A 12,502-nucleotide genomic window follows, 5' to 3' on the forward strand; every position below is an offset into this window, starting at 1 on the left:
CATGCAGTGTGCCTGCAGCAACCACGATGCACCAAGAGTTTGGGGTTGGCGACTGGTGGCGTCACCCCAGGGGCTGTGACAGACGCGGCACCTGCAGCTCGCTCCCCCCCCCCCACTCCTCCCCGCCACCCACGTGTCACAGCCCGGCTCACGCTGGGCTTTGCCTATCGGCTTTTGGGTCTTATCTCCCCCTGGTCCACATGCTCTTTGCAAGCAGGGGCTGTGGCTAGGCTTTCCCTGTCCCAAAGGACAGGTCACTGCCGTGCACAGGAACCAAAGAATGCCTGTGCTACTTACTAAGAAATATACGTGGGGGCGTAAATTGTTAATGTATAAATTCAGGATAAAAGGGCAGAGGTAATGCTGATGAAATCGAGAGAAGAATCAGCAACAGATCCTGAAGGAGGAAGACCCCGAGTCACACATGGAGTGGCAGATGCTGGGTTAGCAGAGCCACACCTGGGGAGAAACTGCAGCACCTTCACCTCGAACAGGATTTTCTCAGACAAAGCAGACTGTTCGCTGCCAACTTACACAGCCTCTCTGTCTGGAGGACAGCACTGCACAGGGGGAGGCCTCTGTCCTCTCTGGAAATCTCTGAGCTCGAGACTTGGCTTCATTCAGACAGCTGGACATCACGCCTGCTTGCTCCACCATATGGCCCCGCTTCCCGGCCTCGCTCCTGTCTACTGCTGGAGTGCTGAGGCCGCTGTCTGTGACAAGCTGCTCAGGGTGCTGCTGCGAGGGGCTGGAGGTGGCGGCTGGCACGGGGGCCTCCAGGGCTGCCTAGACAATCAGACGCCCACTAGCACTCAGGTGTCAGGCGGGCTGTCTGTGCACAGTCTACATCAGCCCACGGCAGGTGGGAGAGCGTGTCCTCACAAACACCTCGCCCTCAGCTCTGAGGCCTAACCAGTGGGCTCCCTCTGGCTGGAGCTCACTGTGGCTCCAGAGGGCAGGGGAGGTGGTATGGCTCAGGGGAGAGGGCTATCACTCCAAGGTGGTCCCAGTCTTGGCTTTATGACTGTGACTCTGGGTAAGCCCTTTCCTCCTCTGAGACCTCAGATTTCTCCTTTCTAAATGGGAGGAGATGGAACCAGATGGACTCCAGGTTTTCCTGGCTTAAAAAGGCTGTAAGTTTCAAAGGACCTGGAGAAGGCGTTTTACGGGCTGGGAAAGAGGTGGGCTCGCTCTGGTCGGCAGCTCGTGCCCTCAGCCTTCCCCACTCTTCCCAGGGAAGGTACAGCAAGAACATGTCCTCAAGTGCCTGCTGCCACCAAGGGCAAGCCTTGTCACTCCTTTTTCTCCCCAGCCCAGCCCACCTCTGACCTCCTTCCTGCCCAACACCTCTTTCTTGTTCATCTTCCAGTCGCTGGCTTCCAGATTCCCCCACCCCATCACAGAATGTCAGTGCGAGAAGAAGCTCAAAGGACCATCCAGTCCAACCTCACTTGATGGCTAAGGAGGCAGGGGCCAGGGTAGAGGAGACGGGCCCAAGGCCACTCAGGCCTGCCTCGTTTCATTTGCTCTCACCCTTATACAAAGTGCAAGTACCATAAATGAGAAAGATAAATAACATATGATGAAACGAACTCTGAAAGCTGTGGTTGGTTCTCTCAATATTCCCTCATTAAGAATAAAAGATGTCGGGAATTCCCTGATGGTCCAGTGGTTGGGACTCCGCATTCCCACTGCAAGGGGCACGGGTTCGATCCCTGGTTGGGGAACTAAGATCCCACAAGTCATGGGGTGCAGCCAAAAAAACCCCCAAGATGTCCTAATCTTTTATTCCCTCTCCTCCTCCATCTCCCCACCTCTCTGACCATCACGACACAGCCAACCCTATTACCAGAGTAGGTCCTGCAACCCTTGCTAGTCCTGGCTGAGGGCCTGCGTGGGGGAGCTTTGTGAGGTGGGAAGGGGAGATAGGTGGAGGTGGGACTGCGCATGGGTGGGTGATGCAGTCTCAAAGGCAATGATTAGGGACACAGAGTTTCCTTTCAATGGCTTTTCAAACTGTGGGTCATGACCCATTCAGTCAGTTGTGAATCAATTTAGTAAGTTATGATGAATATTAAAAGAAATAGGATAGAGAGGGCAGACAGCAGAACCAAGAAGAACTACAATCCTGCAGCCTGTGGAACAAAAACCACATTCACAGAAAGACAGACAAGATGAAAAGGCAGAGGGCTATGTACCAGATGAAGGAACAAGATAAAACCCCGGAAAAACAAGTAAATGAAGTGGAGATAGGCAACCTTCCAGAAAAAGAATTCAGAATAATGACAGTGAACATGATCCAGGACCTTGGAAAAACAATGGAGACAAAGATCGAGAAGATGCAAGAAATGTTTAACAAAGATCCAGAAGAATTAAAGAACAAACAAACAGAGACCAACAATACAATAACTGAAATGCAAACTACACTAGAAGGAATCAATACCAGAATAACTGAGGCAGAAGAATGGATAAGTGACCTGGAAGACAGAATGGTGGAATTCACTGCTGCAGAACAGAATAAAGAAAAAAGAATGAAAAGAAATGAAGACAGCCTAAGAGACCTCTGAGACAACATTAAATGCAACAACATTCGCATTTTGGGGGTCCCAGAGGGAGAAGAGAGAGAGAAAGGACCAGAGAAAATACGTGAAGACATTATAGTCGAAAACTTCCCTAACATGGGAAAGGAAACAGCCACCCAAGTCTAGGAAGCGCAGTGAGTCCCATACAGGATAAACCCAAGGAGAAACAAGCCGAGACACACAGTAATCAAACTGGCAAAAATTATTGAAAGCAGCAAGGGAAAAGAGACAAATAACATACAAGGGAACTCCCATAAGGTTAACAGCTGATTTCTAGGGAGAAACTCTACAAGCCAGAAGGGAGTGGCATGATATACTTAAAGTGATGAAAGGGAAGAACCTACAACCAAGATTACTCTACCCAGCAAGGATCTCATTCAGATTCAATGGAGGAATCAAAAGCTTTACAGACAAGCAAAAGCTAAGAGAATTCAGCACCACCAAACCAGCTCTACAGCAAATGCTAAAGGAACTTCTCTAAGTGGGAAACACAAGAGAAGAAAAGGACCTACAAAAATAAACCCAAAACAATTAAGAAAATGGTCATAGGAACATACATATCGATAATTACCTTAAACGTGAATGGATTAAATGCTCCCACCAAAAGACACAGGCTTGCTGAATGGATACAAAAACAAGACCCATATATATGCTGTCTACAAGAGACCCACTTCAGACCTAGGGACACATACAGACTGAAAGTGAGGGGATGGAAAAAGATATTCCATGCAAGTGTTAATCACAAGAAAGCTGGAGTAGCAATACTCATATCAGGTAAAATAGACTTTCAAATAAAGAATGTTACAAGAGACAAGGAAGGACACTACATAATGATCAAGGGATCAATCCAAGAAGAAGATATAACAATTATAAATATATATGACCCAACATAGGAGCACCTCAATATATAAGGCACTGCTAACAGCTATAAAAGAGGAAATCGACAGTAACACAGTAAAAGTGGGGGGTTTTAATACCTCACTTACACCAATGGACAGATCATCCAAAATGAAAATAAATAAGGAAACACAAGTTTTAAATGACACAATAGACCAGATGGATTTAATTGATATTTGTAAGACATTCCATCCAAAAACAGCAGATTACACTTTCTTCTCAAGTGTGCACGGAACAGTCTCCAGGATAGGTCACATCTTGGGTCACAAATCAAGCCTCAGTAAATTTAAGAAAACTGAAATCATATCAAGCATCTTTTCTGACCACAATGTTATGAGATTAGAAATGAATTACAGGGAAGAAAACGTAAAAAGCACAAACACGTGGAGGCTAAACAATATGTTACTAAATAACCAAGAGATCACTGAAGAAATTAAAAAATACCTAGAGACAAATTACAATGAAAACATGACGATCCAAAACCTATGGGATGCAGCAAAAGCAGTTCTAAGAGGGAAGTTTACAGATATACAAGCCTACCTCAAGAAACAAGAAAAATCTCAAATAAACAATCTAAACTTACACCTAAAGGAACTAGAGAAAGAATAAACAAAACCCAAAGTTACCAGAAGGAAAGAAATCATAAAGATCAGAGCAGAAATAAATGAAATAGAAACAAAGAAAACAATAGCAAAGATCAATAAAAGTAAAAGCTGGCTGTTTGAGAAGATAAACCAAATCGATAAATCATGAGCCAGACTCATCAAGAAAAAGAGGGAGAGGACTCAAATCAATAAAATTAGAAATGAAAAAGAAGAAGTTACAACAGACACCGCAGAAATACAAAGCATCCTAAGAGACTACTACAAGCAACTCTATGCCAATAAAATGGACAACCTGGAAGAAATGGACAAATTCTTAGAAAAGTATAAGCTTCCAAGACTGAACCAGGAAGAAATAGAAAATATGAACAGACCAATCACAAGTAATGAAATTGAAACTGTGATTAAAAATCTTCCAACAAACAAAAGTCCAGGACCAGATGGCTTCACAGGTGAATTCTATCAAACATTTAGAGAAGAGCTAACACCCACCCTTCTCAAACTTACAAAGAATCGCCGAGGAAGGAACACTCCCAAACTCATTCTATGAGGCCGCCATCACCCTGATACCAAAACCAGACAAAGATACTACAAAAAAAGAAAATTACAGACCAATATCACTGATGAATATAGATGCAAAAATCCTCATCAAAATACTAGCAAACAGAATCCAACCACACATTAAAAGGATCATACACCATGATCAAGTGGGATTTATCCCAGGGATGCAAGGATTCTTCAGTATATGCAAATCAATGTGATACACCATATTAACAAACTGAAGAATGAAAACCATATGATCATCTAAATAGATGCAGAAAAAGCTTTTGACAAAATTCAACACCCATTTATGATAAAAACTCTCCAGAAAGTGGGCATAGAGGGAAACTACCTCAACATAATAAAGGCCATATACGACCAACCCACAGCAAACATCATTCTCAATGGTGAAAAACTGAAAGCATTTCCTCTAAGATCAGGAACAAGACAAGGATGTCCATTCTCACCACAATTATTCAACACAGTTTTGGAAGTCCTAGCCATGGCAATCAGAGAAGAAAAAGAAATAAAAGGAATACAAATTGGAAAAGAAGAAGTAAATTTGTCACTGTTGGCAGATGACATGATACTATACATAGAGAATCCTAAAAATGCCACCAGAAAACTACTAGAGCTAATCAATAAATTTGGTAAAGTTGCAGGATACAAAATTAACGCACAGAAATCTCTTGCATTCCTATACACTAATGATGAAAAATCTGAAAGAGAAATTAAGGAAACACTCCCATTTACCACTGCAACAAAAAGAATAAAATACCTAGAAATAAACCTACCTAGGGAGACAAAAGACCTGTATGCAGAAAACTATAAGACACTGACGAAAGAAATTAAAGATGATACCAACAGATGGAGAGATATACCATGTTCTTGGATTGGAAGAATCAATATTGTGAAAATGACTATACTACCCAAAGCAATCTACAGATTCAATGCAATCCCTATCAAATTACCAATGGCATTTTTTACAGAACTAGAACAAAAAGTCTTAAAATTTGTATGGAAACACCAAAGACCCTGGATAGCCAAAGCAGTCTTGAGGGAAAAAAACAGAGAGGGAGGAATGAGACTCCCTGACTTCAGACTATACTACAAAGCTACAGTAATCAAGACAATATGGTACTGGCACAAAAACAGAAACATAGATCAATGGAACAAGATAGAAAGCCCAGAGATAAATCCACGCACCTGTGGTCAACTAATCTATGACAAAGGAGGCAAGGATATACAATGGAGAAAAGACAGTCTCTTCAATAAGTGGTGCTGGGAAAACTTGACAGGGACATGTAAAAGAATGAAATTAGAACACTCCCTAACACCATGCACAAAAATATACTCAAAATGGATTCTAGACCTAAATTTAAGACCGGACACTATAAAACTTTTAGAGGAAAACAGAAAGAACACTCTTTGACATAAATCACAACAAGATCTTTTTTGATCCACCTCCTAGAATAATGGAAATAAAAACAAAAATAAACAAATGGGACCTAATGAAGCTTCAAAGCTTTTGCACAGCAAAGGAAACCATAAACAAGACGAAAAGACAACCCTCAGAATGGGAGAAAATATTTGCAAACGAATCAATGGACAAAGGATTAATCTCCAAAATATATAAACAGCTCATGCAGCTCAATATTAAAGAAACAAACAACCCAATCAAAAAATGGGCAGAAGACCTAAATAGACATTTCTCCAAACAAGACATACAGATGGCCAAGAAGCACATGAAAAGCTGCTCAACATCACTAATTATTAGAGAAATGCAAATCAAAACTATAATGAGGTATCACCTCACACCAGTTAGAATGTGCATCATCAGAAAATCTACAAACAATAAATTCTGGAGAGGGTGTGGAGAAAAGGGAACCCTCTTGCACTGTTGGTGGGAATTTAAATTGATACAGCCACTATGGAGAACAGTATGGAGGTTCCTTAAAAAACTACAAATAGAATCACCATATGATCCAGCAATCCCACTACTGGGCATATACCCAGAGAAAACCATAATTCAAAAAGACACATGCACCCAATATTCACTGCAGCACTATTTACAATAGCCAGGTCTTGGAAGCAACCTGAATGCCCACAGACAGATGAATGGATAAAGAAGTTGTGGTACATATATACAATGGAATATTACTCAGCCATAAAAAGGAATGAAATTGGGTCATCTGTTGAGACGTGGATGGATCTAGAGACTGTCATACAGAGTGAAGTAAGTCAGAAAGAAAAAAACAAATATCGTATATTGACGCATGTATGTGGTACCCAGAAAAATGGTACAGATGAACCGGTTTGCAGGGCAGAAGTTGAGACACAGATGTGGAGAACAAACATATGGACACCAAGGGCGGAAAGCTGCGGGGGGTGCGGGGTGGTGGTGTGATGAATTGGGCGATTGCGATTGACATGTATACACTGATGTGTATAAAACTGATGACTAATAAGAACCTGTTGTATAAAAAAATAAATAAAATAAAATTCAAAAATTCAAAAAAACAAACAAAAAAAACTAATACTAAACTTTCTTTGGGTTATTTGTATGGAAATACGTTAATATAAATGTTTCAGACATTACATGAAATTCCTAAAAATCTTATATGTTCTGGTATAATGTTATAAGTCATAATTCTAGTTATTATTTTAAAATGTGTATCTCAGAAATAACTAAATTTCCTTGTCAATTGCATTATTATGAACTTTCATCAAATGTTTAACCATGGTCATTTTTAAGTCTTTTGTCATTTACAGACAGTTCTGGGTGTACTCTGATGCTTTTGCAAAAATGTTCCTATAAAAGGGGAGATCAGATCGGTGCTTTGTGACCGCCTGGAGGGGTGGGATAGGGAGGGTGGGAGGGAGGGAGACGCAAGAGGGAAGGGATATGGGAACAGATGTATATGTATAAGTGATTCACTTTGTTATAAAGCAGAAACTGACACACTGTTGTGAAGCAATTATACTCCAATAAAGTTGTAAAAAAAAGAAAAAAAATTTATATTAAAATAAAAGTGTTTAAAAAAAGAAATAGGATATAATAGAAAATATGAACGCGTCTTTGCATTATATTGAATGTGGTAAGGATAAGCATTGTTTTATGAGGCTCTTGTTTGACTCTGTCTATACACATACACACCTGGTTAGTCATGTAACTTTCTGACTGTGGGATGCAGTAGAAAATATTCAAGCAACTCTGTTGGAAGATGTCAAAGGATTTTTAAGTTTGAGAAAGATGGGGAACAAAGATAAGGCCACTAGAGGGCACCCTATCTCCTTTTGTTGCCATTGAGGTGTTTCCCTCAGAAAAGATACAAGACAAACTTACTGCCCACAAGTGACCTTCCTCCTCCCCTTGCTCTGGCCATGGGAGCCTACTGCTAGCTATGGTGGCCTCTCATGACTGATGGCTCGTCATCCCTTCCTGTCCATCTGAATTTCTGTCCCTGAGCCTGTGGTTGGTTGAGCTGAACTGTCCTAAGGCACGTATATCTGTCAACTTGCTCCACCCTATCAGGGTGGTCATCTTGGCCACACCTGCCACATTTGGCCTGGGCACCTGTCATGCACACAGCCAAGGTGGTCTTCTGCCCCAAATGTTCCCAAGGACATGACCAAGGCTTTCTCCACTTCGGAACCAAGTAAGAATAAAGTGGTGACCACAGGCAAGGACGCTGAGCAAGTCCCTAGCAACGCAGTCCAGGAGTCCACGCCTGCCTGGACTAGGGGTCACAGGTGAGGTCCCTCCAGCTTGCTCTCTGCAGCTGTAATATACAGTATTCTCCTGTCACAAATCAAAACGCCTTAGCCTCTTTTTTCTGCCAGTTGCCCAAGGAGCAGACTCTCTGGCTGTTCAGGTTGGCTGAGGAAGGAATGGAGCCCAGAGAGCCTCATGGCCTGAGTGTCCTGCTGACAGCCTTCCCCAGAGGGCTCCATCCACCCCTCTGCCTTGCTAAGCCAGCATGGTTGGAGTGCTGCTCTGCCTGTTACACGGGGTCTCCTATGAACTGGAGAAGTCTTTGGTTTACAACTGCCCTGTTCAATACAGTACCACTGGCCTCATGTGGCTACTCAAATTCATCAGAATTAAAACAAAACTAAAAGCTTGGCTCTGTGCTTGCACTAGCCACACTTCGAGTGCCTAATAGCCACAGGAGTGAGTGCCCGCTGTGCTGGATGCACAGACACAGGACACGCCTGTCATCTCAGAAGGCTCTACTGAACAGCTTGGGTTTGGAAGGAGAGGCTGAGCCACACGGTGGGCCATATTCACTGTGGGGCTTGGGCGCATCTTTCTATTTTACTATTAAATTCCTAGTAGTTTTTCTTTTAGTCATTGTTTTCCTTTTTGCCTAAAAACCAAGTGAAGAAGATCACTTCTGGTGTTGATTTCTGATTACTTGGTAACTATGGGCTGACCAAAACACTCAGACCCACATGCCCGTCCTGACAACTGACCTGCCGCCTGCTGCCCTCTGGTTAAGCTGCTTTTCTGAGGGTTTTTCCAACTCATCCTCCACAGCCGCCGCCACCCACCACCGCCTGGCAGTTACTCCTCTACCAGCAGCAACTGCCTCATCCCTGCGTCCTGAACTGCCATCCTACGCAGGGCCCTGGCTCCAGAATGCCAGGTGTTCAGAAAAAGGAAGCAGGTCAACACAGTCTGACTTCTGAGAATCTGCGGGGGTGGGGGGGGCATGGCTGCCACAGCCCTTTTACTCTCCCCCAATTCTGATTCGGAAATGTTTACATATTCTGGGAAAAACCCAAGACACATGGTTGGGTACTTGCCCTTAAGAAGTTCAGAGTTTTATTTCAAAGAAAAGCAATGAGCACTACAAATTGGAAGACAACAGAAGGCACTTTGTAAAGTGGTTGAAATAAAATTCTGACCCCCAAATTGTGAGGGGCTCTTATCATGTAATTTAGTTGCAAGTTTTCCATTGGAGAACTTTCCATTGGAGAATGGTTATGACAAGTACAGTCACGCTCTAAGGTACACATCACCCCTCCTTCCCAAGCACGTATGTGGTCACGGAGGGCACCAGGCCAAGGCCTGTTCTTCCCCACGGAGGGTAAGCGATTGCTGAGAGGGACGAGCATGGCTGAGCCAGTGTGTCTGACAAGGTTCAGCCCATTCTAACATCACCCTGTGAACTGGTCCTAAGTGACACGGTTCATACTCTGGTTTCTCTTCAGATCGTATAAATCTTTCGCCTTTTACTAAGTGACACGGTTCGTTTGTCTCTGGGAAAAACTCCTCTCTCAAAGCTTAAAGATTCCAAGATGTCAGGCTGGCTCACTGTGAAGGAATGTCTTGTCTCAGAAGATTTCTTTCAGAAAGATGGGTGCTTTGACCTTCAGTATTTGGTTCAGCCTGTTCACTGTTGATTCTAGCCTGGACAAGCAGGGCGGTGAGCACTGTCTGAGTGGTGTGGGTTTAGGAGGAAGGGCTGTGTCTGGCCCTCTGGCAGACCCATCATCCAGAAGCCATCTGGTCCACTGGTCTGGCAATGACAGAGACATGGGTTTGTATCCTGGAAGTGGCAGTTATTAGCTGTGAGTCCGTGGGGCTGTTCTTTGGCTACAGTCCTCTGTATTCTCATCTATAAAATGGTGTAATACCTACTTGCAGGACTGGTATGAGAATCAGGGCTGTCACGTATATTGGAGCTGCAGGCACACAGGGAACCCAGGCCATAGCATCGACTTTGCATTGGTCCAGACCCAAACTGCCCCAAAGAGACATACAACTAGTGAATGAAATAATTTTAGGGTACAAATGCCACCATCTTCAGTGGACTACCAGACACTGCATATTGCTCCCCTTCAGTTTACAAATTAAAACCCTCTTGGATCCTGGCAAAAGAGTAAGACCCCAGCCAGGTTGCAGGGGGTGTATAGCATCAGAGCCACTGCTTCGTCTCTTTGACTCCCAAATTACGTGGGTGCAGGCTGGTCATGTGGATTCTGATCTGCAAGATGGGGAAGGGCTGGGTCTCCTATAATCACCAACCGAGGGCTCTTAAAAATTACTCAACGGAAACACGGACCACATCAGAGAGGCAGAGGCCGACCTTGCTGCTGTGAGCAACCTCATCTTAGGAACAAACTGAAAGAGCATCTCTACTGGTGAGTCATTGGTCTTCTTCTTTATAGTTAAAAGAGGGGCTAACTCCAGGTCGTTGGGATTCTCAGAGTCCTGCCTGCAGCACGGTACGGTGTCAAATGCCCAGGCTTTCAAGCTCAACTGCCCTTGGCTCAAACTCCCTCTCTGCTATACTTGCTGCCATGAGGGTCCGAGGAGAGGATTATGACTTAACCTGGTTCTGTAAGATGATGCTTGTAAGATGATGCTGATAGTAATGGCATAATTAGACCCTCCCCAGGAGAGTCTAGTCACTGTGTGTGTTCATTGACTGATCTCTTTTTCTGTTTTTCTTTTCCATTTTATAAGACAGGCTATTATCTTAGATTATGGTTTACTTTCTTTTCTCCATATATGTCAATACACAACTGTAGCAACTTTAGAAAATACAGAAAAATATAAAGGAGGAATGGAACTAAGTGTCCCCTAACTCTACCAGCCAGGGGTGAACTGCTGATAAAATCTGATCATTTTTCTATGTTTTAAAAAATATAGTCAAAATCATATAGCTTAGGCTTCCCTGGTGGTGCAGTGGTTGAGAGTCCACCTGCCGATGCAGGGGACACTGGTTCGTGCCCCGGTCTGGGAAGATCCCACATGCCGCGGAGCGGCTGGGCCTGTGAGCCATGGCTGCTGAGGCTGCGCGTCCGGAGCCTGTGCTCCGCAAAGAGAGAGGCCACAACAGTGAGAGGCCCGCATACCGCAAAAAAAAAAAAAAAAAAAAAAAAAAAAATCATATAGCTTATCACAGATTTGTAAACAAAGTCTATAGAATATGGGGCAGAGGGATTTAAAGAGTTCATGAGCCCCCGGAGTTGCAGGCATGTTTGTACATTATTACTGAGGGAAAAGAGCTACATCTTTAATAAGACCCTCAAAGGGGTTTATGATCAAAGAAGGCTGAGAATCATGATCAATTTTACATTCACTTTGTCATCTATTCGTTCTAATAGTAACAGCCAATATTATATTGCATTTTCGGGAGGTGGGGAGGGATAAATTGGGAGATTGGGATTGGCATATACACACTACTATATGTAAAATAGATAACTGATAAGAACCTGCTGTATAGCACAGGGAACTCTACTCAGTACTCTGCAAAGAGCTATATGGGAAAAGAATCTAAAAAAAAGAGTAGATATATATATATATATATATCAGTTATATATATATAACTGATATATGTTATATATATATAACTTATATATATATAACTGATTCAGTTTGCTGTACACCTGAAACTAACACAACGTTGTCAATCAACTATACTCCAATAAAAATTTTTTTAAATGTATTGCATTTTCCAAAATCATTAAAGGCACTTCCTGAACATTTCAGTCATATTCTGTTTTATGCCTAAATTATACTTTGCTTATTTATTTATTATCAGACACTAACTATTTCCAAAGTTGTATATATTACTTTCTTTTTAATTTTTACAAATCAACATAGGACTTTGGTTAGAGAAAATAAAGAAACAAGTGGTTTTAATATTTCTAGAAGGGAAAGTAATTTTTAATACTCTTATCTGCACAGAACTGTGCAGTCCCAATCTGTTAAAACACTGTTTAGTTTACCAATTATTACAAATGAATTTGCATGGGTCCTTTAAGGAAACTGCAATGCCAACCTAAGGATGCAGCAACAGCCTTAGTAGGAGAATTATTAATTTATTAATTTATTAATTTATTTTTTGCTCTTTTTTTTTGCTGCAC

General features: G+C 42.6%; 1 protein-coding gene across 1 annotated transcript in view; it reads right to left on the reverse strand.

The window, feature by feature from the left end:
• Nucleotides 1-12,502, reverse strand: part of FYCO1 (FYVE and coiled-coil domain autophagy adaptor 1) — an 81,682-nt gene that overhangs the window by 19,394 nt on the left and 49,786 nt on the right. The window lies entirely within an intron of this gene.

This window comes from Mesoplodon densirostris, chromosome 10, assembly GCF_025265405.1.
Source record: "Mesoplodon densirostris isolate mMesDen1 chromosome 10, mMesDen1 primary haplotype, whole genome shotgun sequence".
Taxonomy (NCBI): domain Eukaryota; kingdom Metazoa; phylum Chordata; class Mammalia; order Artiodactyla; family Ziphiidae; genus Mesoplodon; species Mesoplodon densirostris.